Raw genomic sequence first — 27,877 nt, 5'->3', positions numbered from 1 at the left:
AGTTAAGAAATGGTTATTTTTTTGCACAGTTGAGAAACTATAATGATGCTTTGGTGTTGCCATGGATGTGTTGCCTTGGAGGCTGGGAAATCGGACAGAGTTGAATCCATTATGGCCATTTCTAGGGGTGTTAAGTGGGCACACACATCCAGAAAAAGTGACGTCTAATTCCTTTGATGCTAAGATCAATGTAAATGGTACTATTGTTTCCTAATTGTAAAAGCCATATTCCTATTACTGAAATTTGTAATAGAATTTCTACCACTCATTTTTTTCCCCCTTAGCACAAAGTGAGCTCGCTAGTAAATTTCTTGCTTTTTTCTGATATGGATAATTATTTTTGAGTAACTGCATAGCACATATTGGAAATGGAAATAAACCCAGCTTATTGGTCCATATCCAATTTGTCATCAGTTGGATATGTCTTTAAAAATAGAATCATAATTAGGATTAATTAAAACAATTTAAGAAGATCTTGCAAGCCAAACATTGAAGAGCAGTTGAAATTGAACCCTTTCTCCCTGTTACTTCCTGATCAATGTTTCAACGCCTGTGGGCTTTCTGGCAATAACTTGTTCTGGAGTGAAGGATTACAACGGGGCTCCCTTCAAGAGCAATAAATCCACTTAAAAATATGTAAATGTGTTTCACTTACCATTGACCTGGAGGTGAAAAGTTCTATATCAAATTACTAACAGCCTGAGATACCCATTCTCCTATTCTGATACTAATTAAAACGAGCTGAGAAATGAGCTATGTAAGATTGTTCATTTATATTACAGTGAAAAAGTAAGAAAGATTTACTAAGTGTTACTTGTACATAAAGTTGAAACTGTAGGAAAACAAGAAGAAAAGAGACTTCACTAGTCCTTCTAAATAGTATATGTTTTTCTGCATTTATCCTCCCCCTTCTTTTTCTTTTTAATTTTCATTGTCACAATCTAAGAACTTATCACATTAAATTGACCCTTGTGAAAACCTTATAACTGAATTCCCTGAGACTTGGTTCCCTTCATGTGTCTACATGCCTAGAGTAAACATCCTAATTGTGTAATGCATTGAATATGTCCCCAAATTGGCAGTGGTCCATCATTGGCCAGAGTAAGAAAACTCAGACTTTTTATCCAAACATTCTGGTTACCTTGTCAACCATTTCTCCTGTCAGTACTATGAACTACTACGAGAAGCAAATAAAAATCCTTTACTAACAATAACATGCCTTTTAAGTGTATTGTGTCATAATAGCAAATCTCATTTCCTTTTATTTTACTGGTCTACAAACTCTGCGAGGCCGAGGAACATCTTTTGTGTGTGTGTGTATTTTACAAATACAGTGTATCTAAACAATCTGTTATATCTCAGGGTATCATTTAGATGTTGTCCACAAAACTTGCCTTCATATACGATGAATGTGATGAACAAATTAACACATTTTCGGTCTGGTTACTCTGAAAAGCTACGTTAACTAGGGTAATATGGTCAAACTAAGTATTGAATCCCCTCTGACTCAAGGCCCTGCGTATGGTTGTGCAGGTGGTATACTGCACAACTCTAGGAGCATCAGCCACATTAGAGTTGATGTCAATGATGGGCCCTGCCCCCAGGAGAGGTGCAGGACAACACTTGCCCAGCAATTCTTGGCAGCCCAGCTGACTTTCACTAACCTTGTAGATTTGGACAAGTTTCTTAATCTCACTCATGAATAGGGAGCAGCATGCCTCTTTAAAGGATTGTTGAAGATAAAATCACATTTTATTCCTTCCCAACACTGTTCACTGTTTACAATGATGAATCTGGTTATTATATGACTTCCCCATTAAGAATATAAGCCCTTCGTGAATGTAGGGTGTGAGTCTATTCTTGCTCATCACAATAATACTCTTCTTTTTTGGTTGTGCTCCAGCCCTCAAAAAGGTATTTGTTAAAGAACGAATAAATGAATGTATGAATTAAGGCATTCAAAGTACCTGGCACATACTTAAGGCTAAATAAATATTGGTTCCTTCTCTCATCTCCTGTCTGTTTATTGAAAATGAAAAGTTTCTAGGTAGATAACAACAGTGCTGAAAATGCTTACCACTTTTTCAGCCTATCTATATGCTACCTCAGAGTTCTGGAAAAAATAGGAAGATGGGATTAAATAGCTGAAAGATCAAAACAAGATGTACTAGGCCTTCAGAACACTGTCTTTGGAATTAGTGATTAGATTTGATTTAAGATCAAGCTCTTAAGAGTATAACTGAGCTTGTTGGAATTCTATTGTAATTAATAACATGTGTAACCATTACCTATATCACAGGTTGATGTAAGAATAAATATATTTTGTCACTGTGGCAGAGGTTTGCAAACAGTGAGCCCTTGGAATTCCAAGGCCTACTGAACTAAGTCAAGGAATTGTATCACCAATATTTTAGAAGGCTTAGATTTTCCTCATCAAAAAACAAAGCAAGGCAAAACATGACAGAAAGATATCAATAAGACATACACACTGGTAGAATTTTTATATTTTTCCTCTCAAATTGTTTTCTTATATTTTTGTTGCCTCTTATTATTACTTATCTACATAAATTTTAGGATGGTAACTAATGTGTCATAAAATAATACATCTAGTTACATAAAATCAGATATATTCATGTCTTTACAACATAACTTTAATGCTTTTCTAGGTCTCTTGCCTCCAGACCAGTTAAGAAGCACTGCTCTACTAAAAATGAACTGTGTTTGTAATTGCAACTACAAATGCCCCTGATTTTTAAGATATAGCTAGCCTGGATATTTAGTGAGAGACTTCAGGAAGATTATTATCAAGTTGAAGAGACAACTCATATACACAAAGACAAAGAACTAACAGTACAAGCAGAGATATTAAATATGACTAGAATTAGCACTCTGGGGAAAGGTGGCCAGGAAAGACATTCTAAGGATGGGTTTAAGCTGTGTTCTTTAGCTTGCTGAGAATTTAGAGGAGTGAGGGAAAGTAGTTCAGTTGAGGGCAACAGCAAGAGCAAAGAAAAACTCAGAAGATGAACTTACAAAGCATGTTTTCATGATATTGGTAAATGGCATTCGAGACTATCACTTCATAATTTTAAATTATTAAATATCATTTTTGTGTTTAAGATATAGTACATACAAATCATAAGATCTTAAGGCACAAATCCTTAGTGACTGACTTTACTCTCTTCCCTTTTCTAATAATATCCTGAGTTTCTCTGTTGTGTGCTTTGTAAGTCTAACTGATCCCATCCAGAACTCAGCAGTAATCTCGCTAATTAAATTAAACCTATTAACATACCTTCTCCTCTGGGCAACAGTGATTGGTGTAGGAGAGATGGAGAGATGACTCAAGTCAGGCCAATCATGCCCTCACTCCCCAAATTCCATGTCTCTTTATTGAGTTATTCAGGGAGGAATTTTTTTTCTTTCTTGCTGGATGTAAACCTGGAACCATGTTACCTTGAAGCTTTGAAACCACAGAGAAGAATGGGATCAATACTGAAGACATGTCTAAGAGAGTGGGAAGAGGAAAAGAAATGGGGTCTGGTCACATCCCTGAAACAGAGGACTAAGCTTCTCTGACACCTAATCTACTCTTGAACCTGCAATTATGTAAACTAATAAATTTGACCTACCTTTCTTTCTCCTTTTTATAAAAAGACTCCTTAGACCTACCATTTTGAATATCAGGAATCTATTTAGCCTCTCTTTTCAAAAGTTTTTTTTTTTTTTAAGATTTTATTTATTTATTCATGATAGACATAAAGAGGGGGGGGTGGGCGGGCAGAGACACAGGCAGAGGGACAAGCAGGCTCCATGCCAGGACCCCGATGCAGGACTCGATCCCGGGACTCCAGAATCACATCCTGGGCCAAAGGCAGGCACTAAGCCGCTGAGCCACCCAGGGATTCCCTTTTCCAAAGCTTTTATCTTCCCCAGGCTTGTGTCATATTTATACCATGTTTTATAGATTTTGGTATATATAGATTTTTTTATTCTATTGCAAGTTTTAAAAAAGCAGTGTCTTTTCTAAATTTATTTTTCTCTTTTTACATACATTATGTCCCAAAATTGTGATCCACTGATAAATTTAGGATAATATGGAGGCTAAAACTTAGGCTTTGAAAGGTTATTGGTTATAGTTCTGCTTTTACTATTTACTGGGTAAGTTTGGGTAAATTACCTAAGTTTTTTGAGCCTCAGTTTTACCATTAAAATGAGGATTATAGACCTAACCTCCTAAAGTCATTGTGAAAAATATATACAATGATGTATATAAAGTGCTTTTAGCACAGTCCAATAAAGGTAGGTTGTCTTTTTGTTTTCATTATTAGATGACATTTTAAATAAGTGAATTAACGAATGAATTACAAAATCTGGAAGTTAATAATGAGAATGACTACCTTATTCATTCAGTGATAAAAATTATAAAACCTGAGAAAAATACCCAGTATATCTCCCACCTAAAGCAATCAGATATAAGTAAGGACTTCAACAATCCAGGTAAAAGAAGCAGAGAAAAAGCTGAGAAAAATAACCAAGGATATGTTTGTTTACTATGGTTTTAGAAAATAATGTTAGAAAAATATCATAGGAAAATGCTTCTGATCTTTGAGAATGAGGAGAACAGCAGATCAGAACTGTTTAGCAAGATAATAGAATATACAAAATGGTAGAACATTGCTCAGGAGATTTCCAAATTACTCTTAGCCTGGAATAATCAGGTTGCAAAAACAAAATACATGTTGCTATAGGTTAGCATAGACCTGTTATTTTCATACATTTATGGAACAGCAAATAAGTTTAGAAACTATTTTGGAGTAAGTCCTAAGAATTAAACCAACTATAATGAATTAGACTGAATTGGGCATTAGGGTTTAATGTTTACCATACCAATTCTTAGAATCCCTGGGCTAGAGAAGCCAAGCTTTAAGAACAATTTTAGATTTTTTTAAACCAGACTTTGAAGAGATCTAGAAGGCCAAAATGTGACTGAAATAAGTATCTGTCAACAAAACTCAACACCGGAAATGTGTGAAGTTTTTAAGGATCACTGGAAAGGGTTATATCAGTGTACTTTCTTACCAACTCTTTCCCCTTCTTGCATTTTGGTTTAAATTAAATGGAAGTTACACAATGGGAAATCAATATTTTGTTGTTCCAAACATTGCATTCACCTTGGGGGCACAATATTCATATAATTCTAGCGGGAGAGTCTTTTGAAGGGGAGTTGAAAATGACTGGAAAAATGTTGAGACTGATCAAAAAGAGTAACCTTCCAGTGCAGTGTTGTCTCTCTAAGTGGAAGTCAAAAATTTGAAAAACCGAGGCCCTTATTGAAGTTGACACTGTATGGCTTTAATTTACGTCTTAAGCCTGAGAGAATTCCTGCCTTAAAGCCATAAATGCACACAAGCTTTGTAAGAATGAAATATTTTAAAAAAGAGGTGTACTCCAGTCTGCAGGTCGCATTCCAGGTATCACACCAGGTCAGTGACTCATTCCCCTCTACCACCCTGGTATGTGTTTTTCTGCCAGATATCCTACGGGCATTCTTGGAAAACAAAGATATGTAGAAGATAGGTTAGAGTTTTTAGTTTCTCAAATAGCCATCGGATCCAGGGGTACCATCTTTAAATGGTTTAAGGGATTCTATCAAGGTGTCTCATTCCAAAATATCTCTCATTAATTTGTTCATCTTTGAGCAATTTCTACAGCCTAGAAACCTTAATTGCTCCCATCAGACTATTCCTGGAATTCCACATAGACACTCATTGCTTTGAATCCTGTTTATTCTTCAATAGTCCTCCCCTAAAATAAATATCTATGAAGAGCTATTTTATCAGTAGATGCTTGTCTTTTTATAATAGCTAGTTCTGAGTGAGTGGGTGAAGAGGCAAAATTCTTTCTTAAAGGGTCTATACTCAATCATAACTGCAACAGGCAGACTTTTGGATAAGACATGATGATTAGCTGGTTGGACAGCAAGAAGTTTGCAAAATGCTATTATTTGCTCAAGGGTGCTGACATTCCTGATTACTCACGGGCTGCCTAAAGTCTCATATTTACAAAGGTGAAATAAACAAATGAGAAACCCTACTCCTGGGTGTAGCTAGACAAAGAATCTGCAAAAAATGAGCAGAGAGAAGATAAAACATCAGGGGACAAAGAAGTAGAAGGGAAAATGCCAAAGACAACACCACTCACTTTGACATTTCACTTAGAATCTGCCTCTATCAAGAGCCTTAAGAATGAGAACTTGCAGCAAAAGAGAATAAGCAAATACTTCCTGTATATTAATTCTTTTAGATCCTATAACATCTCTGAAATTGGTGGTAACATGAGGTCCATGGAAAAGTAAATGGTGAAGATGTGGACCCCACATTCCTACAATTTGATTCAGCCACCAACTGTCCATGTGTTACTTAGTTCCCAAAGGCTCTATAGGCAAGGTTTACTGCAAGCAAGGACATATTTTATTTACAGCTTGAGTACCTGCCCCTTATCTGTGCTTGTTACACTGCCTTGATGGGGGCTGAACCACAACCATACAAGGTTCTGGAAGACTGCCCCCATCTCCTCTTTAAGGCTTGGTCCTAATGCTGCCTTGAGATTTCTGCTCCATGTATTTTTTTGGCTTTGATCTATTACCTACTTTTGATTTCTGGGTGGGGAGTGATCCCAAATCCCTAATGCCAACCTCACCACATAAGTCATAGCAAATATAGAAGTGGAAAGAAAAAGAAGATACTGTCCAGATTTATTGTAAAGTCCTCAATTAATTCACAAATACTTTCCTCATTAGTTTTATCGTGTGTGCTTTGAGAATTTTATTTTGTCCTTGCTCTTCTTATCAGGGTTTCCTCTTGTGATAGACTAGAGGCAGTGAGACTAATGACATTAGATGACTAAGGAAGTCTGCCACACCTTGATAGAATGCATGATCAGCAGATGAAAAAGTGAGTCTCAGAGAGGTTAAATAGCTTGGCTAATGTCATATGACTAACCTGTTAGTAGTACCTTGGACTCAGGTCTGACTGAGTCCAAAGCCTCTACTCTTTGCACTATCATAGTTTATAGACAGGGCATGGTGAGTATTATTTGTGAACCTTAAAGGTAAGTTTCTAAAATCTGTCAAAGAAAACATAATGAGATTGTCCCACAAAAGAAGTTTATTTATGGAATCTCTCAGCATTTTAGAATGGAGAGAATTTTAATTATTTGTAATCTGTGTAACCACCGATGTCCACTGGACACATATGCTATTCTGAACACTGTGTAACAGCTTGACATAGGTTATTTCATTTCAGTCCTGGAGGTGAAGTATTTATCACCTTCCACCACATCTGACAGATAAAATTGAAGTTTCAGAGACAGCATAAGTAGTGTGTCCAGAGTCATGCAAGTCAGGACAGACTGTGTTCAGGAGCTCTCCTGCACTCAGCAGGCATTTTGAGCAAGCTTACCATAACTTACAGGTATCCCGGCAGTACATAACACTAATAAGATTCTCAAAAATCCCTCTAAATCAAGACCAAAGATAAATCAATAAAATTTAATCATCATTTTCTCTGAATGATTCCATAAACTTTAGTAAAAGTAAGAGGAAGCAACCTAATAATTGGATTTCCAGACATACATATAAAAAACCTTATTTCAAGGTAAACGTAAGAGCAAACTTGATTCCGTACTCTACAGTTTGCCAGTAGAATAGTAGGCACTGTGCTATGCAATAAAAGAAACAATGGTGAAGGGAATTCATGACTTCATGAAGTTTTCTGAGAAATAGTTAATAAGATTTAGTACATACACATGGAAGACATAAGAAGGGTTATAGAATAAGCCGTAGTAATTAAAAAGAATGGGCTATGTCTAGAACCATCAACATGGATATATTTCAAAAATATGTTTTCTACAGTAAAATGGTATATTTCTGTAAATTTATAATATATATAGTGCAATGGTATATTATTATTAGAGGTGTTTTTGTGTGTATATGTGTATAAAAATTAGGAGTGGATTTGAAGTACGTAAATCGAACCCATTACAGTATTTCTCTTAGGTCAGATCCGGAGGTAAACAGGACTAGTTATAGATATTAAAGTGGATTCCACACAGAAGAAAACACTAGAAGGAAATAAAATTAAATATCAATTAATTCTCAGTTGTAGATCAATTTCCTATAATGCTCTTTACCTTTCTGTGAGTATGTATGAGTAAACTTTTCTAACCAAGAAAATTAGGAAAATATAGGCTATAACAGAAACATATAGGGTACCTTAAAAAAAGGATATTAAAGCTAAGATTTAAAGAGTGATAGCAATTTTCTGAATATACGGGGAAAAAAAAAAAGTATTCCAGGTAAATAAATAGCATGTTCAAAGGCACTGAGGTGGCTTAGTGGCTGAGCATCTGCCCTCGGCTCAGGATGTGATCCTGGGGTCCTGGGATCGAGTCCCATAGGGAGCCTGCTTCTCTCTCTGCCTATGTCTCTGCCTCTTTAAGTGTGTCTGTCATGAATAAATAAATAAAATCTTTAAAAAATAAAAAAGCCTGGAATAAGAGTATCTTAGCTTAGGGAATTTCTTACACTACACTACATACTCTTACATTGCAGCCTAGGCTTAGAGATTGCAGAAGAGAGGCCACAGGGACTTGTGGGGAACTAGTTTGAATCCATAGGGAAACCCCTATTGGGTCACTTAGGAAGCCTACCAGTGCCACATGGCCCTGATCTTGGCTACACTTACCATGAAGATTGACCACAGGGATCTCTTCGCTGGGTATTGCAGGCAAGAATGGCAACTGTAAGAGAGAAGGCTTGGGGTGTACTCCGGCCGATGTTAATACTAAACTGTTTTCTCTACTGTCAGATTGAGGCTGGAAGTATGCTAAGTAATGCTTTTTCTGTAGGTAAATACAATTTTGCCAATTTCCAGGCAAGAGGGCATGTATGTTAAAATAAATTCTTCTTATATTTTTCTCTTTTCTATTCATTTGCAAAACCCTCTTCTCCACCCATAAATTGTGAAAAGGGATATAATGGTACACTAGATCTTCATTCTTCTTTGACAAAATAATGAATCTGAGAGACAGCTGCTTAGGGTCAAAGATTTTGCTCTTTGATAGGTTTTGATCTTCAGATAGATCCAAATTGTCTGGTCCGTAGTCTAGTGCCAATACCATTGTGTTCTATTTCAAGCTTTCAAACTGATTCACAGAATTTGAATGTCTAAGAATGCTTGCTAAGATTTTAAGAAGTGATTTATAAAACAGATTGGTATTCCAGTGTTTTATAAAATCACTGATTTAAAGAAAATCGCAAATGTTATAGAGATATTATTGAGATTTAGGAAATCAGTTTTATAGAGTTTATAAAATTGAAATAATTTTCAAAAAGAATAGGCTATTAGGTTCACTGGAAACTTTTCTCTAGTCTAAGCCAGTTAACTTTCTGATAAGGTTCAGCCCTGTCCTCTTATATAGGAATATACTGTATAACAATCAAGGGAACTTTGGAATGGGATCAAAGGCAAGCTTCCAGGAAAGAGTCAAATTTAAACTAAAAGCAAAGATTTCTGCACTTCCAAAATACCTTAGCAATACTCAAGAACATTTGATAGTATTTCTTGTTCTTGGAATGTCCTATCATGTAGTGTGGAGGTAAAGAAAGGTAAACTGTCCTGTTTCTCTCTATATTCTTAACACTCATAATACAAGAAGTGTGAGTTTTTCCACACCAAAAAGTTCTCTAATTCTCAGTGGACACAGACTGGGTGTCCTACAATTTAACCCACTTCTGATACGAATTGTCCAGTTAGTTCAGACCCTGCAGGTTAAGGGCTGATGCTCAAGACTCCCCTGCTTCAAACATTATTTACAAGTCCCAAATTGTCATTTGTATTTCTGACCAACCAGAATTAGGGGTTCCCATGACCCCTTCCTCAGGTTTGATAGTTTACTAGAAAGGCTAGACAACTCAGGAAAGTGGTTTACTTATAAGATTACCAGTTTATTATACAAAGATACAACTCAGGAACAGCCAGATGGAAGGGATGGGTAGGGCAAGGTATGGAGAAAGGGGTGCAGGGTTTCCATATTCTCTCCAGATGTGTCACACTCCCAGCACCTTACTTGATGTGTTTAGCAACTGAATGGTCTCTGAAATCCATTGTTTAAAATTTTTATGGAGAGTCCATTACACAGGCATAATTGATTAAATTATTGGCCATTAGTGATAGAGCATCATCTCTTGCCGCTTTCCTCTCTCTGGTGGTCTGGGAGTGCAACTGGAAGTTCCCACCCTTTACTCACATAGTTGGTTTCTCTGGCAACATGCTCTCATTCCCCAAGACTTACCTCATTAACATAAACTCAGGTATGGTTGAAAAGGGCACATTAGAATAACAAAAGGTGATCTTCTTACCCCATCACAAAAATTCCAAAAGTTTTGTAGCTCTGTGTCAGGAACCAGGGAAGAAGGCCAATTTCACATTTCTTATTATAACACAACATCACAGGAGTTTAAAAAGTGGTAAATTCTTTGAGCACATATTGTTGTGTAAATGGCACACTGAGAAACAGAAGTTAGCCAAAAAATCATATCTCTGGTATCTCTGCTGCCTTTGGATGAAATGTTCTGTATATGTCTATTGGGTCCATTGCATCTAAATTTGGGTTCAAGTCCATGATTTCTTTATTAACTTTCTGTCTGGATGACCTATCCATTGTTGAAAGTGGGGTAGTAAAGCCTCTTACTCTTGTTGCATTGCCATCTATTTCACCTTCATATCCGTTAATATTTCCTTAAACTGTTTAGGTGCTCTGATGTTGGGTTCATATATATATATATATATATATATATATATATATATATATATTGTTATATCTTTCTGTTGAAACGGCCCCTTTATCTTTATTCTTTATCTCTGGTTACAGTTGTTGACTTAAAGACTATTTTGTCTGATACAAGTAGAGATAACTCTGCTCTCTTTGGGTTTCTACTTGCTTAGAATGTATTTTTCTGTCTCTTCACTTTCAGCCTGTGTGTCCTTAAAGCTTAAGTTAGTCTCTTGTAAGCAACATATAACAAGAGAGGACAAATAATTCGCTGGTCCAAATGACAACAGTGCCAAAGTTGAGAAACCTTGGTTTAGAAGGTTTGTTTTGATGTGTGGTTCTTTATGAAGATCATTTGAGAATGCTTAATAAATTAATTTATTATAATATTGTAATTAATATGAATTATTTTAGTAGTATTTCAGTTGATTTGGAATTATTTTTGCAAATATTAATAAATAAAATTGATGTTAAATATTTTTAGAAAAAAATATGGATAGTAATACTATTCAAGCTACTCTAGACTTCAGTAATTCCCAAGAATTTCCTTAATGAAAGCACAATATGCAAATTAAAAAAGAAAACCCAAATAGATTTCAAAACAAACTATAATGCTATAGTAATTAAAATAGTATGCTATGGATCCCTGGGTGGCACAGTGGTTTAGCACCTGCCTTCGGCCCAGAGTGGGATCCTGGAGACCCAGATTGAGTCCCACGTCGGGCTCCCTGCATGGAGACTGCTTCTCCCTTTGCCTGTGTCTCTGCCTCTCTCTCCTTCTCTCTGTGTATCTCATGAATAAATAAATAAAATCTTTAAAAAAATAGTATGCAACTTGCAAAGGAATATCGTAGGACATTAATAAAAAGAAGCAAACAGGTATTTGGGATATAATATATGAATGAGATATAATATCGACTATGTGAGGAAAGAAAATGGTTTTCAATACATTACGTGGGAACAACGAATCTATTTCTTTAAGGGAAAGCTAAATCAGATACCAGCTTCATGCTACACATACAAACACAATATCTACCAAATGGATTTAAGTGCTCAATTAAAGAAAACAATAAAAACATTTGAAGAAAATATAGAAGAGTTTATAATCCTTAAATCTAGAAGTCATAAATAAAATACTAGTTCAGTTGACTAACATTTCAAAATTTCTATAAAGCAAAGACAATTGAAAGAGAGAGAAAAAGAGAGAGAGAGAATGTTTGGAATAGTCTTATTCTTTGACCAAAAGATACGCATAATGCATATAGATGGCATTACATAAATTTGCACACAAACACAAGTGTACAAGAATATCATTTGCAATTACAACTTCTCTGTAATATACAAATGTGGGGAACTCTTATGTCTAACAACAGGGGAGTGGTCATATACATCATAAAAGTCCATACAATGGGATACTCTGTAGCAATAAAAATATGGGTAGACCTATATTTAATGACTGAAATGCCTCTAAGACACAGTTGAAAGAAACAACTAGTTACATAGGATTACTACCATTGACATTACAACTATTGCTGCCACATTTTCTTGCTAACAATTTAGTGACGATTATAGAAGTTTGGCACTGTGCTGTGTACATGTAAGTTTATTTAATTCTTACAACCCAGATGATAGGCACTATGATTTTTATACTACTGAAAAGGAAACCAAAGTGCAAAGAGTTTAAATAAATTTCCAGGGTCCTACAACTAGTGGATATTGGAACTGGGATTGAATCCAGGCAATTTGGCCCCAAAGCAATCCCTTTTAGTGACCACAATTTTCATTCATTAACACAATAAATATTTACTTGCATCAGGCACTTCTAGGTGCTGAGAAAATAGTAATAAGTGAACAAGATGAAAAAAATCTGCTGTGATAGATCTTGCATTCTAGTGGGTACATAGCAACAAAAACATAAATTATATAACACATCACTTATAAGGTGATAAGAGCTCTGATGACACATAAGTCAAGGACAAGGATGGTATGGAAAAGAATATACAGAAGAGAGGAAGCTCTGGCTCTTAACAGGGGAGCTAGGAAAGGTCTTAATAAAGGGAGAGACTAGACCTAAAAGAGGTGAGGAACTGTGCCTAGTGTCGGTCTTGGGGAACAAAATTTCAGGAAGAGGAAAGAGCAACAGAAAGCATGAAAGTGTTAGCTATAAGCCCATACAAGTCAAAATAAAGTGAACAGAAATATATTTGGGGTTAGTTGCATATGTGTATTTAAATACACGGAAATGTTCCAGAAGGAAGCACATTAAATCACAGAAGTGATCATATTTATAGAAGAAAGTAGGATTCAGCAGTTGTGCTTGAGGTGTGTGTACATGTGTATGCATATGTGAGATTGGGGATGATGAATAAAAAGGAATATTCATATTTTTATTACATACTTCTACTTCATTAAAATTTAGGACTGTGTTGTGTATTATTGAGATAATAAAATTACATTGTGGGAAAAATGTTTGGGAAACATGACAGCAAATCACAGGAAAGTCAACATAAGCACTAGATTAGTTGTGTCATTCATTTGCACTCCAACGTATTTTAAAGTTTCTACAGAAGGATAAATATCTTCTTTAACATTTTCTATCATACTTTTATTAACAGCAAAATAAAAAATACCTGTAAGCATAAAGATCTAGATATATAACTGCATGTTTTTTTTTAAAAAAAAAAAGAAACAAAAGCACTTGAAATAAGCATCTAAGGAGTCAACTTGAATTGCCCCAAAGAAATTCATGATTTGCCTTCAGTGAAGATGTTGTATTTTCCCCAGATTATATATTAAGCTTTTAGTTCAGTAATTCACCCTGACATAAGCTACTTGTACTTACAGATTTACTATACATTATGCAGGGTAAAAGGGCAAAAGACTAGAAAACTCTACCCATCTTGAATTATGTGTGAATACAGGCTGATAAATTTTTTAAAACTCAATTGACAACATGAATCATATTTAGATCAATATAGTTTGGAAACCTGAAGGATAATGTTTAAAATCTAATTGTCTAGAAAAAAAATTGAGTGGACCTAGGGAAAATTGAAAGAGAGAAATAAAAATCTATTAAATGACACTTATAAAGATACAGTTGTTTGTTCTGACAGTTAAATCTACCTTTAGTAGAGTGGGGTTACTAGGAAAGTGTATAGTATAAATACTACTAGAAAATTAGACAACTATGGGATCCCTGGGTGGCGCAGCGGTTTGGCGCCTGCCTTTGGCCCAGGGCGCGATCCTGGAGACCCGGGATCGAATCCCACGTCGGGCTCTCGGTGCATGGAGCCTGCTTCTCCCTCTGCCTGTGTCTCTGCCTCTCTCTCTCTCTCTCTGTGTGACTATCATAAATAAATAAAAATTAAAAAAAAAAAAAATGAAAAAAAAAAAAGAAAATTAGACAACTAAAAGAAAAAAATATGCTTATTTTCTATAAACTGAAGTTCAAAACTAAATTTTAAGATCTCAGGAATTTTTAATGAGTATGTGAAGATATAAGAGGTGAAGCATGTGCAAATGATAAAGTTAATTACCTTAAAGATTAATTCTAGACATATATACAATAATACCTAAAGAAAAATGAGTACAACAATAAGGAATTAGCAACTACTTCTATAAATTCATTTAATTTCAGAGACTCTTGAAATTGAGAAGTGGCTAAAATAACAAAATGTTTTTTAAATACCTAAAGATAGGAACAAACATGCAGAGATCCTTAGACTAGCTAGTTCCTTAAGCATGGATAAAGTTCTGGAATATCCAACATAGGAAACACAAATAGAGTGACAGGAAAGTGGATGAGGGTAGGCATCTGGAGTAGGTACTGATGGACGGGATAAAAGGCCATCACTTTTAGGAATTCCTATAGACGATTTGTACTGGGTAGGCCTGAGAAATGAAGTAGTATTTTATTTCATGGCATTTTGAAAGAGTTCCCAGACTAAGGAAAATTAACAAGCCTATGATAATATTTGTCCCTAGTCTCTGTATCTGTTGTGTTTTGAGAGTGACACATCCTATAGATAGGTTTACACAGGCAATTCCAAATTTACATATATATTTTAAGTTAAAATATATTGCTTTGTCACAGTTCAGATGTAAAAGTATGACAAGATTAATTCTGGTGAGGCCTAAAACAAAATATTATGATCAGATTTTAGAATAATTAAAAATTCCAGATTGTTTTGACATGAAGTACGAGTTTTTAGGTATTCCTTTATTTCTATTCAGACGGATCTGTCTTCACTTGACTTGAGGGCAGAGAAGTATGTTAGCACTCCACTTATAAACAATACTCCTTTTTGACAAGCAAAGTAATTCAGATCTCACTGCACATGCATATGATTATAGGACTGGATTGGAAAGGAATATGAAACCTGGGGGAAATTATTATTGGGTCCCATGGGCTAAAAGAGCCAAACTGAGGCAATCTACTCTTGCTCAGAAATCATTTCTTTCCTGCTGTTGTCCCCTCCTTATGCTTGTCTCCTCTCCAATCAATCCAAATTGCCCTATTTATGTGGTCTCCCTCAGCTGGAGCTGAGGCTTCTTAAAGATGCACTCTGGCTGCAAGAAGCACAATAAATTCACAAGATGCCCAGTGCTATTTCACACGAGCTCTGGGCTAAGGAACACATCATTTTGTAAATTGTGGAGATGCATCTTGCTGGCTTTTTGGGCAGATGATACCAATCATATTGCTTTCCTTGGGAGTCAACAGTTGAAAAATGGGTTCAGTTGGCCTCGGACCACAGTGGGGCCTACAGAGGTTTTTATCTCTAGGTTTGCAAAGACATCATGATAGTTACATTCTGTGCCTCCTGAAGGCACATGTAGGATCTGTGTCAGCAGGCATTTTTTTCTGTGGGCAAGTGCCAGAAACCCACCTCAAAGAAACTTCCGAAAATGAGGTAACAGAAACATATCTTATCATTAAAGAGACATTAGAACAACCAAGCCTCGAGAAAGCAGGGATTGGGATGACTTCTGAGATGTCAGGGATTTAAATCACTTTAGGATCCATTTTGTCCTGTCTTCAACGCTTCCTGTTGTATGTTAGCTTTTTCCTCTCAAAACAGCCTTTTCACTTGAGGCTAAACTATGGCCACTTAAAGCTCCAGACTTACAACTTCCCAGCTTGGCTCCTTGAAAGATGAAGCTCGTCTTCTGTTAACTCTAATTTGGAAATCTGTAGAGACAATCTCTGATTGAGCCAATCCAGGACCAATCACGGTGGCCAGGAAGAAGAGTACAGAGGAGTTCTCATTCCCATAAATGATGGGACAGGATGGATTCTGAAGGGCAATTCAGTTCTCATTAGAGGGGCTGGGCAGACAAAATCATAAATGCCCTCTTCAGTCTCCTAGTATCCAGACAGTGAAAGAGCAGTGGGACTGGTACTCTTTCATCTTCATTTGCTAATGGTAAGACACTCTTGCAGAGTGCTTTCCAATTTACAAAGGGTCGTTTTTAAGTATAGTGTCTCTTGAAATCTCAAATAATCCTGTTGTTATTACCCCCTTTTTCCAAGTGGGCAAGCTTTACAAAGTCCAGTCGTACAAAAAGATTACTGTGTAATCTCCCCAAAATAAACGGAAGGAAGTGTTCAAATCTACAATCATTTAAGCTCTGATTCCAAGTTTTTGCATAAGTGATGTGAGCTAAGGAATACCCCTTAAATACTAATGGGATATCTAGGTCTTTTCTTTTCTTTTCTTTTTCTTTTCTTTCTTTTCTTTTCTTTTCTTTTCTTTTCTTTTCTTTTCTTTTCTTTTCTTTTCTTTCTTTTCTTTTCTTTTTTCTTTTCTTTCTTTTCTTTTTTTCTTTCTTTTCTTTTTTTCTTTTCTTTTCTTTTCTTTTCTTTTTTTTTCTTTCCTTTTTTGTTAAGATTTTATTTATTTTATTCATGAGAGGCAGAGGCATAGGCAGAGGGAGAAACAGGCTCCCTGTAGGGAGCCTGATGAGGGACTCGGTCCCAGGATCCTAGGATCGCGACCTGAGCCAAAGGCAGATGCTCAACCACTGAGCCACCCAGGTGCCCCGACATCTAGGTATTTTCATTACTCATGACTCTTCATGTATACCAAACAACCATTAAAGTACTAACATTTTTCATCAAATACCAAGCCAAAAGAATAAGAATGTGGATGAGCAGGGGATGAGAAAGAAGATGAGGGAAGGGAGGAGAGGAAGGAAGAGAAGAAGAAAAACAAGAGGGTGAAAAGCAAGCAGACAAGAAATAAAATAGGCAGCTTAGATTTTCTCAATAATGATACCATTTCTGGAGAGGTAGCATAACTATTCCATGTTAATTATTACATTAGATGCTACAACAGCATAGAGAAGAATTAAATAACTTGGGGTAGGTTAGGAAATGTCCTCATATAAACAGTAAATGTCGGGGTTGTATCTAAATGTCAGATCATCAACCTTTTGCCAGATGAGGATGTCACCCTGGTTACTGAAATTCCATTGGTCTTGCTCTGATTTCTAAATCTTTACATCAGACTCTTGAGTATATGAAAACCTCAAGTGAGGTTCATGGCAGCACCTCAGGTAGGTGACAGGACCGCTTAAGAATTCGATGCAAAGTTTTATGTGTGCATGTTTCTGGAGGGAGGGTTCTTAGCTTTCACTGGATCATCCCAAACGCTGCAATACATCCCACATTATAAGCTTAGGAACCACAATTTCCCTCGCTTTTAAATTAAATTCTGCTAAATACCCACTGATTGAGTGCCTGCGGTGCCAGCGTGGTGCCGGCCAGGGACTTGAGTGCTCCGAGTGTGGGAGCTGGGGTCCCAGTCTTCAATCACAGCAGCCAAAGAGATGCTCAACACACACTTCTTTCTTCCACGACTGGGACCACAGCTTGCTGCTACTATTCATATCTGTATAATTATATTCTGTACCCAGACCGGTCATATTTAGGAGTTCTCCCAACTGCAGCTAAAATACCACCGTTGCAATGTGCTCGGTGTTTACACAAGTGGGCTCACTCTTCAGTATGCTTCTAGAACACAAATAGCTTTCGACAGACTCATGGTCTCCCCGTAGCTCCTTCTGGCATGCTCTCTTTAGACTCAGTGCCCATGAGGACCTGCACACGTGATGCATAAGGATTTCGAGTGGGCATCAAGAGCAAAGTTGGGCAGAGTAGGGCAGTGGGAAGGATAAAGCAAGCCCCACAGTGCGTGTGCTGATTGCTGCAGAGTGGCAGCCGTGGCCTTGGCTGGGAAGAGGTGGGGAGAGAGCCTCGGGCTGCGCCTTACCCACTCAGGATGTCAGGAGAAGCACTCTCAGCGTTAAGGACGACAGAAGTCATTGAGATTGACAAAGAAGGCAGTGCCTGGGTGGTGATGGGATCTGGCAATGGAGGGACGCTGCTCTCATAGCAGCTTGAAGTCTGATTAAAGTGCAAATGCCAAGTGAAGAATTTCTTCAAAAGGATGGCACAGTAATAGCAATATATCGAAGTTGTTTGGGCTATTCATTTTCAAAATACAGCCTATTCCACAATGAAAAATAGGGCAACCTGATAAAATAGACAGAGGGTCTTTTCAGACAGAAAATATCAATAGATAAGATCATACCTGTAAGTGGAAAAGGGCAAAGGGATTCTGAGCAGCAAGTATTTGAAAAGTACTGTTCCAGCCCCTTCTTTATAGTTCAATATCGCACCACCACATTCAATACAAATTTCAGTACAGTATTAGATTTCAAAGTCTGGCCATATTGAAGTCACCTAAAAGGCAAGGAAGCAAAGTCTTTCATCACTCTCATTGTGAATGTGACAGACTTTCAAAGGAAAACTGCCTTCTGTTTCTGATAGTTCATTCCCATTTCACAAAGCTACGTTGGGATCAGCCCATGCCTCTGCCCTCATACCTCGGCTTCCACCGACTGCATCTAGTTACTTTCTTGCTTTCACGTGCAGGCCTGATCCTGGACTTCCTTAGGGACTGGAAGTTGCCTCAGGAGGAAATAAATTAAGATGCTTCTCAGTTGAGGTGGATGATATGCCTCATACCAAAGATGTCTATTTCTTCACATAACTGTTCTCCTAGTCCTGACACAGATGAGAAAGCCAGTATAATAGAGTCGAAAGGGATGAGATTTGGGATCAGGAAAAGAAATTCTAAATCTGACTTCTTTACTATTAGCCAGATGAGTTTGGCCAAGTTACGTAGACTCTCTGAGCCAATGTCTTTTTTTTTTTTTTCCACAATGATATTAATTTATGCTGAATTGTGTTTTGGAGGGAATTAGATGAGCTTATGCATGTAAAACACCTAGCGTGGTGCCTGTTACACAATGGTTTTGCTCACCCTGCCACTCCTTGATTTTCTGCTTCCCTTTCAGCTTCTCATTTGTGGCGATCTGTTTGGCTCACTTTACATGCACTCTTCGTCTGTCTACTACTTTTCTTCAAATCTATAGCACATGTTTATCGTTACACACTGGACACCACTTTTGATGCTGCCTTAATCACTGCTTTAGTGTGTATGATGGCCACGAACAGAAGCTGCTCAGATCTGCCAAAGAGACCATACATAATTGACTGACAGCCCCAGTCGCTGCTGCCCTGCTCCCATCTACTGCTGCATCTGTGCCAAGGATGAACTTCTTGTAGGCTGTTCTCTACCAATGCCTGACTAGGATCGCTCTACTGCGATGGTCAATTTTATGTGTAAACTTAAATGGATATTTGGTCAAACAGGATTCCAGATGCTTCTGTGAAGATATTTTTCAGATGGAAATGAACATTTAAATAAACAGATTTTGAGGAAAGCAGATCACCTTCCAGCATATGAGTGGGCCTGATCTAACCAGTTGAAGCCTTACAAGGAAAAAACTGATCTCCCTGGAGAAAGGAGACATTTTGTCAGCAGGTGGCTTTTGGATTCCAATTGCAACTCTTCTCTGGATCTCCAGCCTGTCAGCCCACTCTGAAAATTTTGGATTTGCCAAGCTTCCACAAGCAGATGAGCCAGTTCCTTAAAACTGAAATGTATACACACACACACACACACACACACACACACACACCCTATTGGTTCTGTATTATGTACTTGTTATTTAAGGGAATAACTTCCATGAAGGGAACTAAAGGTCAACTGCCTGAGCCCTTGCGTATTGTCATGAATGGGCCAAGCACAGGGAGAAAAATTAGGAACATTTGCTTGCCAAATAAGGGATGACTAGTCCTTACTAAAACTGTTTTTGTAAGGTGTTGATAAGAGGACATGCATCGAAATAGATGGCAAAGTGCTTGGCACACACAGATTGTTAATTATGATTAATGGCTTCCAATTTTACTTCTCTGCTTCCTTTCCTTTCTCTGATGTCATCTCATTTTATTTCTGCTCAATGGCTGCAGTATGAGTTAAACACATTTAGTGGGACTAGTGGGCCAGATACACTCAAGGAAGGAGATCCTCCCTTTCATTGCTCCACCCCAAGCCACACATGCTCTAAATCTGTCCACACGCATTTACTGAGTACCCTACAGACACACAGCATATTACTAGACACCGAAGAGGGAAGGGGAAAGGTTACAAAAATGTGTAAGACAAGAATCCCTGCTTTCTAGGAATGTATAACCTGAGAAGGGAGACGGACATAAATTAACTCAATTATAAGGGAGACAGAAGACTGCTCGGAATACACATTCATACACATCTCTAATGGAACTTTATGGGAAGAGTTTCATCTCAGCCCACCCCTGTGAATGTGTAACCCATCTGGCACCTTGCTCAGTAGTTGGTATCTAGCTCAATGACACTCTATGTGGGAAGTCCTTAATGTTAACTATGAATAACATACCCATTTCCCTCCATTCTCATTTAAATTTTCCATTATCTAATTTCATTGAATTCCTAGTATTGTGGGAAAGAGTGACCAGGATTACTCAACTGGGCTTTTTGTTTTAACATTTCAAATTTTACCCTCTTCTAACAAATTTCCTCTTACTTTCTCTCCTTTCCAAATGAAATAATCCTGACCTTCTCCATCTTTTCTCATGTGCATCTAATCATTTCACTTGTACTCCTGTAGACCTTTCCTCCAGTCTTTCTGCTACGAGCAGATACTTTTATTGAGATGTGCATAATGACTGTGAGACCTTTTTCCTGAAAGGTTGCAGTTAATTCAAAATCTATCAGTGTGCATCAGTAGCTTAAATTATGCCTCCTAATATAAAGTAGCATTCTCTTGTCTTGGCTCAATTGTATCTGACAAAAGATTATTCAACTACCTGTTTTTTGTTGGTCCTTCCGGAGTTCCTCAAAATATTCCCCATTCCTCACTAGCTAAATAATTCTCTGTAACCAACACGTTTTGCAACCTCATTATTCAGAAGGCTTTCCAGATTGATTGGTGTTAACATATATAAGAAATCTGGTTCCAATACCATTCCCTGGGGCACCTTTCTATTAACCTCCTTTCAGGCTAACAACATCATTTATTTCTACCTTTCATTTTCATTGTTATCCATTTTTTTTTTTTAACTTCAAGGTTTTGCAAAGCAAAATTTTCCTCTCACCTCTTGGGTCCTACATAAGCCTGAAATGGATCCTAAATGTCTTCTGGTTAGAGGCTTGATCAAAAGCCTTTTGAATGTCTAAATATTTAATGCCCACTACTTCTCTACACTTGACTATTTGTTAACTCTTTCAAAAATTCCAAATAGATTAGAAAGCCATGATTTATCCAGGTGGAAGCTGTGCATACTACCCACCTGGGTATTTTATAACCCTTAGTAATGATTTTATCAGCTATTTTTTCTCATCCTAAAGGTAACACTCATCGGTAAATAATTCTCCAGATAACTCTGAGCTCATTATTTAAAGATGGGCTCTCCTGCCTGTATGTCCAGACAAATAGGCACCTAATGGAAATTCAGACCAAATAACAAAAAACCTATTTCTCTCTGACATATTCAACCACCATCCTAAAACCTTGGGGGCATGTCAGAGCAAAAAGAAAGCCTTAGTTTGAGTATTAAATGAACACTGTGTACTTTGCCTGCCCTAAAAGGAACATTAAGCTAGATTTAGTTTAGATAGAAGGAAAAATTCCCTCACAAGCCACTTTAACCCCAACATGGGTATGGAAAACAACTGTGATTTCTCCTTTTTCCAGAAATCTCTGAAAATAGTGTCTTTCTTTTTTAGACGTGGCTTCCTTGCAGTCTTTCTGAAGAGGGAAGGGATTTAATAACTCTGGAAGCCAAACTTTCAGCTTTATTTTATGATTTTGGTTTTGAACTCAATATATCTTCAGGGAAACAAAAATGGAGAATAAACCTACAGAATATCTCACAGAGCAAACTGAATGATAGCAGCTGTCAGAGAATACAAGTAAGTACAAAAAAATCTATTTAAATTAAAACTGAAGTACCCTCAAGGTGACCCAACTAAATTTGCTGAAAGGATGAGAGGAATTGACAAAACTAATCAACAAAGGTAATCACCTAAACGTACACTAAGTGCTCCAGGTGCAGTGTTGCTAAAGGACCCTCCACCCAGACAAGGGGGGCTCAAATGGATGACAATCAGAGGTGAAGAGACACCTCTGATAAGGGAGTGGACATGGAGTAGGAAGAAGGCAGGACAAGTGGCAAAAGATTGCTCTCTTTCTTTCCTTTTCTGACTTCTAGTGATTCAAGTTTATAGTAGGATTATAACACGCTCATAATAATTGAAAACCAGTGCTCAAGCAGTGGATGTTTCAGTGCACTACATTCAGGTAGGGAGATGGACGCAAGAACCCACAGCAGGGACAGGTAAAGGGTGATCTTTGTAGAATATAAATCAAATTATATCAGTTCCATGATGAAGACTATTTGATGCCTTCTCATTGCTCTGTGAAAGACTAAAATAAGATATCATATATTTTTTCCAATTCTAGCTACAAAATTTGTTGGACCCCTTTGTTCAAAAGTCAGGAAGAAGAAAGATACCAAATGCCCGTAAAATACAGTAAAGTGGAAAGCTGTCTTTCTTCTACATTCTTTTTCTCTCCCTGCCATTGTGTATTTTATTTGCTGTTTAATGTTTTCCTTCAGGCATAGAGATATTCCTCTGCCTTGATGCCCCAACTCATAGCAGACAGGTAACCCTTAAGGATTGCAGCATCTGTGCTTGCACATGGATCAGGGACGGACAGAGGCTTATGAGCTGCACGTGCTATGAGATCAACTGACCCTGAGCCTCCTTGACCTCCAAAAGAAAGTGATAGCACTTAATGGCCATTGCCAGGTAATGGGGGCCCAGGTGGGAATTGTGGCACCAGTGGGCAGAGAAAGGGGCAGCCAGAAAGCATTGGTGAAGGTGAAGAGGTGGCAGGAGGTCAAATGTAGGACCTGAGTGTCCAAGCCTCTTTTCCCCCAAATGTATTCTATTGTCCATTGTCATCTCAAAGTCATCAACCTCCTCCCAAAATGCCAGTTCAAAGATAATATTACAGAGTATTAAACCCCATGTGGGAGCCTCCTCTGAGACTGGGACCCTGTGCAACTGTACTGGTTAACTGACCATGAGACTGGCGCTGACTTTATCATACAAACTTGACACATCTGAGAGCAGAAGGAGGTCCTAACTACGTGGGATACTGGGATGACAGGAGGAAACAGAGACTGTCCCAGGTAAATCAGGAGAGTTTAACTGCTCCCGCCAATTCCACTGTATGATTATATAATTTTTTATCGATCCATTGTTTGACTTAATGACATTTAGATTGGTCTTACATTTCATTATTACAGGTAATAACGTTTACTTCAGTAACACCTTTGGACAATTCTGCACATGTGTGAGAATTTTTCTAACAGGAAAATTTTCAAATTGAAGTATATAACCAATTGGTGTCATGGAATCAGTTGAGTGCCTCATGAGCACTCAAGGAGAGGAGTGGAATGGGTGGGAGAGAAAAGAAGAGGAGAGGAAAGTGGGAAGAGGAGAGGAGAGGAGATTCATCATTCATTCATCAAATAGGATGTAAAAGGCTAAGTATTATACTGTGCTGTTGCATATATATACTGATTTGCAATGTTAAAAAAATACATATATATTTTTGTATCAGTTAACCCTTGAACACAGAGGTTATGGGTGTCTAGCCCCCACACAATTGAAAATTCATGTGTAGCTTTTGCTCCTCCCCACAAATTTAACTACTAATAGCCTACCATTGACTTGAAGCCTTATAGATAATATAGTCGACTAATGCATATTTTGTATGTTATATATAATATGTATATTGTATTCTTTTTTTTTTTAATTTTTATTTATTTATGATAGTCACACAGAGAGAGAGAGAGAGAGAGAGAGGCAGAGACACAGGCAGAGGGAGAAGCAGGCTCCATGCACTGGGAGCCCGACGTGGGATTCGATCCCGGGTCTCCAGGATCGCGCCCCGGGCCAAAGGCAGGCGCCAAACCACTGCGCCACCCAGGGATCCCCTGTATATTGTATTCTTATAATAAAGTAAGTTAGAGAAAAGAAAATGTCATTAAGAAAATAGTAAGGGAGAGAAACTACAATTCACAGTACTGAGATATAAAAAAACCTGAGTATAAGTGGACCAGTGCAGTTCAAATCTATATTGTTCAAGAGTTAACTGTATACTTATTTTGTTATTTATATATCTTATTATATATTTATTTACATGTTATTTATGTAATATGTATTTATATACATATATAATAATAAATATATATATTTACAGTGGTTACTGTCAGAAAAGTTTGAAAGCTGCCTTTGTAACTTTTAGAAGTTAAAAGTAGAATTGCTAGACCACAGGGTATTTTCAAATTTTGTAGATATTGACAATTTTTCTAAAAGTTGTTGCTCCAATTTTTCCTCTTGACTTTAAATTTCCTGGTTCTCTGTCTACTGTCCAAAAACCAGGATGGTCAGATATTTTTGGACAACCTGATAGGACATTTTACCTCATTTAAATTTGTAACTTTCTTATGAATAAACAACTTTTCACATTTTTATTGACTGTACAAATTGTTTTAGAGATTTTCTGATAAAAAAATATCTGGTTATATTCTCTGCTAATTTTTCTGTTGAGTAGTCTATCAATTATTTTCAAATATATAAATTCAATAAAATATATTTTTATATGTTCATATATATACTCTTTTCAGAAAAAACTATAAAAATTGTCTATGTTTGTAGATAATCCTTTAAAAAAATAAGCATGTTATCTAAATTGGAGTTTTTGGATATATATCTATCCATCAGGCATGTTGATTGTTTTGTTCAATTACTATTCTTAATAATATTTTGCTTAATGGATGTCTCAATTATGAAAGAACTGTGTTAAAATGTCCCATTATGATTATGAATATTTAATTTTTTCCTTATAATTTGTTAAATGTTTTTATTTATTTTAACTTACATTTTAAACATTACAATGTCATAAATATTATTTCAGTCCTTTCCCCATTATATTATGTAATTATCTCTTTCATTTAATAATAATTTAAAAATTAATGTTCATTAGTTTAGCATATTATGTCACCTTAATTTTGGTTGTTATTTGAGTAATATGATTATCCAAGCCTTTACTGTCAATATTTCTGTGTTCTTAACATTTTATGTGTTTCTCACAAATTACATATAGTTCGGTAGTGGGTTTTTGTTCATTAAATCATAGAACCCTATTTTTTAGATAGGTACATGTGATCATTTCTATTATAATTCTTGACATATTTGGAATTATTACTGTCAACTTAATTTGCATTTTTAATTTTTCCTACTTTCTATTAGACAAATAAGTTCTCTAATCATTCCCCTCTACTTTTCTTCTGTTTGGTTTTGAAGCTTTAAATTTATTATTTACAAGTACCTTTAATATTTAGCACCTTTACCTAGCTTCATGAAAACTAAATGAATCACTATATCTTTCGAACCAATGAAAGAAGCACTTTCTCATATATTAGTAAGTTATATCCCTCTATTTATACCTTTTCAAGCTACTAATGATGATTATTAATGTATACAGTATTTAGATTTACTAATATGTACATTTTCTTCTGTTACCATTATTTTTTGTATGCAACTTATTTCTTCTTGAGTAGTTCTTTAGTATGAGTCTGTAAGAAGTAAAAAAAAAAATCTTAGCTTTTGTTTTCTCCAAGTATCTTTATTTCACTCAAATTTTAATGCTTTATAGAATTTTGTAGTGATAGTTCATTTATTCTAGCTGCCTCCTGGCATATATCATTGCTGATGAGAAGTCTGCCATCAGTCTGATTCTTTTAATAAGATAGATAAATTATTTTTCCTCCTAGTAACTTTATATAGTCCCTGTGTTCGTGAATTGCTGTTTTAGCATGATGTACCCACGCTGGTATTTCTTGCTACTTTTCCTTATGATTAAACGTACTTCTTCAATGTGAAGACTTGTATCATTTTTCATTCTAAAGAATTCTTACCTTTTCCTTCTACAAATAGCTTTTTCCCTCCATTTTAAAAATTCTCCTCTTCTGAGACTTTGTTAAACATATATGGTGACTTTCAATACCTTACATATATTAATATTCTTTATAATTTTTATTCTTCATTTCTCTATTTCCTTCAAAGTGATCTCCTCATATTGACATTTTTCAGTTAATTCTATATTCAAAGATGTCTATATATCCTGTCCATTTGTTTTAAATTTCCATGACTATACACACACACACACACACACATATATATATATATATATATGTGTGTGTGTGTGTGTCTTTCAGAAGGTCGGGTTGATTATTTTACAAAAATAGTATAGTTTTTTCATATAGTACATTTCTTCCTTATGATTCAGTTTCCTTCAAATACCTCTTTAATCATGTAAAACATGCTTCTCTTACAATACTTCAAATTATTATTTTTTTCTTGGGCATGGGGTGTGGTTATTTCTATTTACTTAGGTTTTAATTCTTTTTTGTTGTTATTTTGTTGTTATCCCCAGGTACTGTGGGATCTGACATTTGTACAAGTTTTAGGACTTTTTATAAGGGAATAATATAAAATTACTAATAAAAGTTTAGATGTCAAAATAAATATTTCTTTAAAATGATAAACACAGCATTAGTAGGAAGAGGAATTAAGATAGCAGAGGAATAGGGGGACTCTAAGCTTGTGTCATGCACTGAATACAACTAGATATTATCAAATCATTCTGAAAACCAAAGAAATCAATTGGAGGTCTGAAAGGATAAAAACTAAAAGTCTATAAGTAGAAAAGTGACCACGTTTTGGAAGGTAGGAGGTGTGGAGAGTTAATTTGGGGGAGATATAACTGTGGGAATGGTGGCAGGGAGGGAGCCCTGATTATGGAGCCTACCACAAATATTATAAGCAGTGGAGCACAAAATTTGAACTTTTAGAACTCTACTACCATAAGGGACGTGCCTGGCTTAAAGAGGTTCAGGTGGAGAAGTGGGATGCACAGTGGTTTGGAGTTTATGGCAAAACAGAGCAAAAAGCCAGCACCAAGACTCTCTGGGACAGCCTGGAAAACCACAAAAGCATGGTGAGATCCTCCCTCCCCCAGAGGAACAGTGTGGGTCTGCACCATGGGAGTCCCTAAAATTTGGAATTTTGAAACTCAGGAACCTGAGATAAAACACCTTGGACACAGGCAGGGTGAACAGAGGGTTCAGACAAAAACTGATGACACAAGAGGGGTGATTGATTGCTTTTCTGTGAGTGCTCCCTGAAGAACTGGGGTTGTGGACTTTCAGCTCCAGGGCTAGAGAGTAGGATGCCCCATATTCATCCTATCCATCAGCAATGAAAGCCTTCAGGAGCAAAACAGCATCACTGAGTTGGAGGCCAGAGACAAGTAAACCAAGCTCCAGTTGGCAGTACCCTGGAGATGCATTTCCATTCAGGCAAGTCCACCTGAAAATCAGTACAACAGGCTCCTCCCCCAAATGACCAGCACAACTGGCTGGCACTAAGTCTACTGATTATAGAGTTTTGCAAAGCTCTAGCTTTAGGGGAAATGGGATTTAGCTTCCTTTTATTTTTATTTTTTATATTTT

At 36.7% G+C, this 27,877-nt stretch overlaps 1 long non-coding RNA gene across 6 annotated transcripts in view; it reads right to left on the bottom strand.

The window, feature by feature from the left end:
• Positions 1–27,877, bottom strand: part of LOC102151889 — a 157,110-nt gene that overhangs the window by 46,534 nt on the left and 82,699 nt on the right. For 4 of the 6 annotated variants that reach the window (XR_005361351.1, XR_005361355.1, XR_005361352.1 and 1 more), the window contains exon 3: positions 3,296–3,507. The exons of 1 other annotated variant lie outside the window; for it this stretch is intronic. This is a non-coding gene — a long non-coding RNA (uncharacterized LOC102151889). Of the gene's footprint in view, positions 1–3,295; positions 3,508–8,747; positions 8,803–27,877 lie in introns of all 6 variants that reach the window. One more of the 6 variants, XR_005361353.1, reaches the window with a different exon arrangement.

Source organism: Canis lupus, chromosome 6, assembly GCF_011100685.1.
Source record: "Canis lupus familiaris isolate Mischka breed German Shepherd chromosome 6, alternate assembly UU_Cfam_GSD_1.0, whole genome shotgun sequence".
Taxonomy (NCBI): Eukaryota; Metazoa; Chordata; class Mammalia; order Carnivora; family Canidae; genus Canis; species Canis lupus.
Note: the sequence above shows the minus strand (reverse complement) of the source record. Positions and strands in the feature narration are given on the sequence as shown.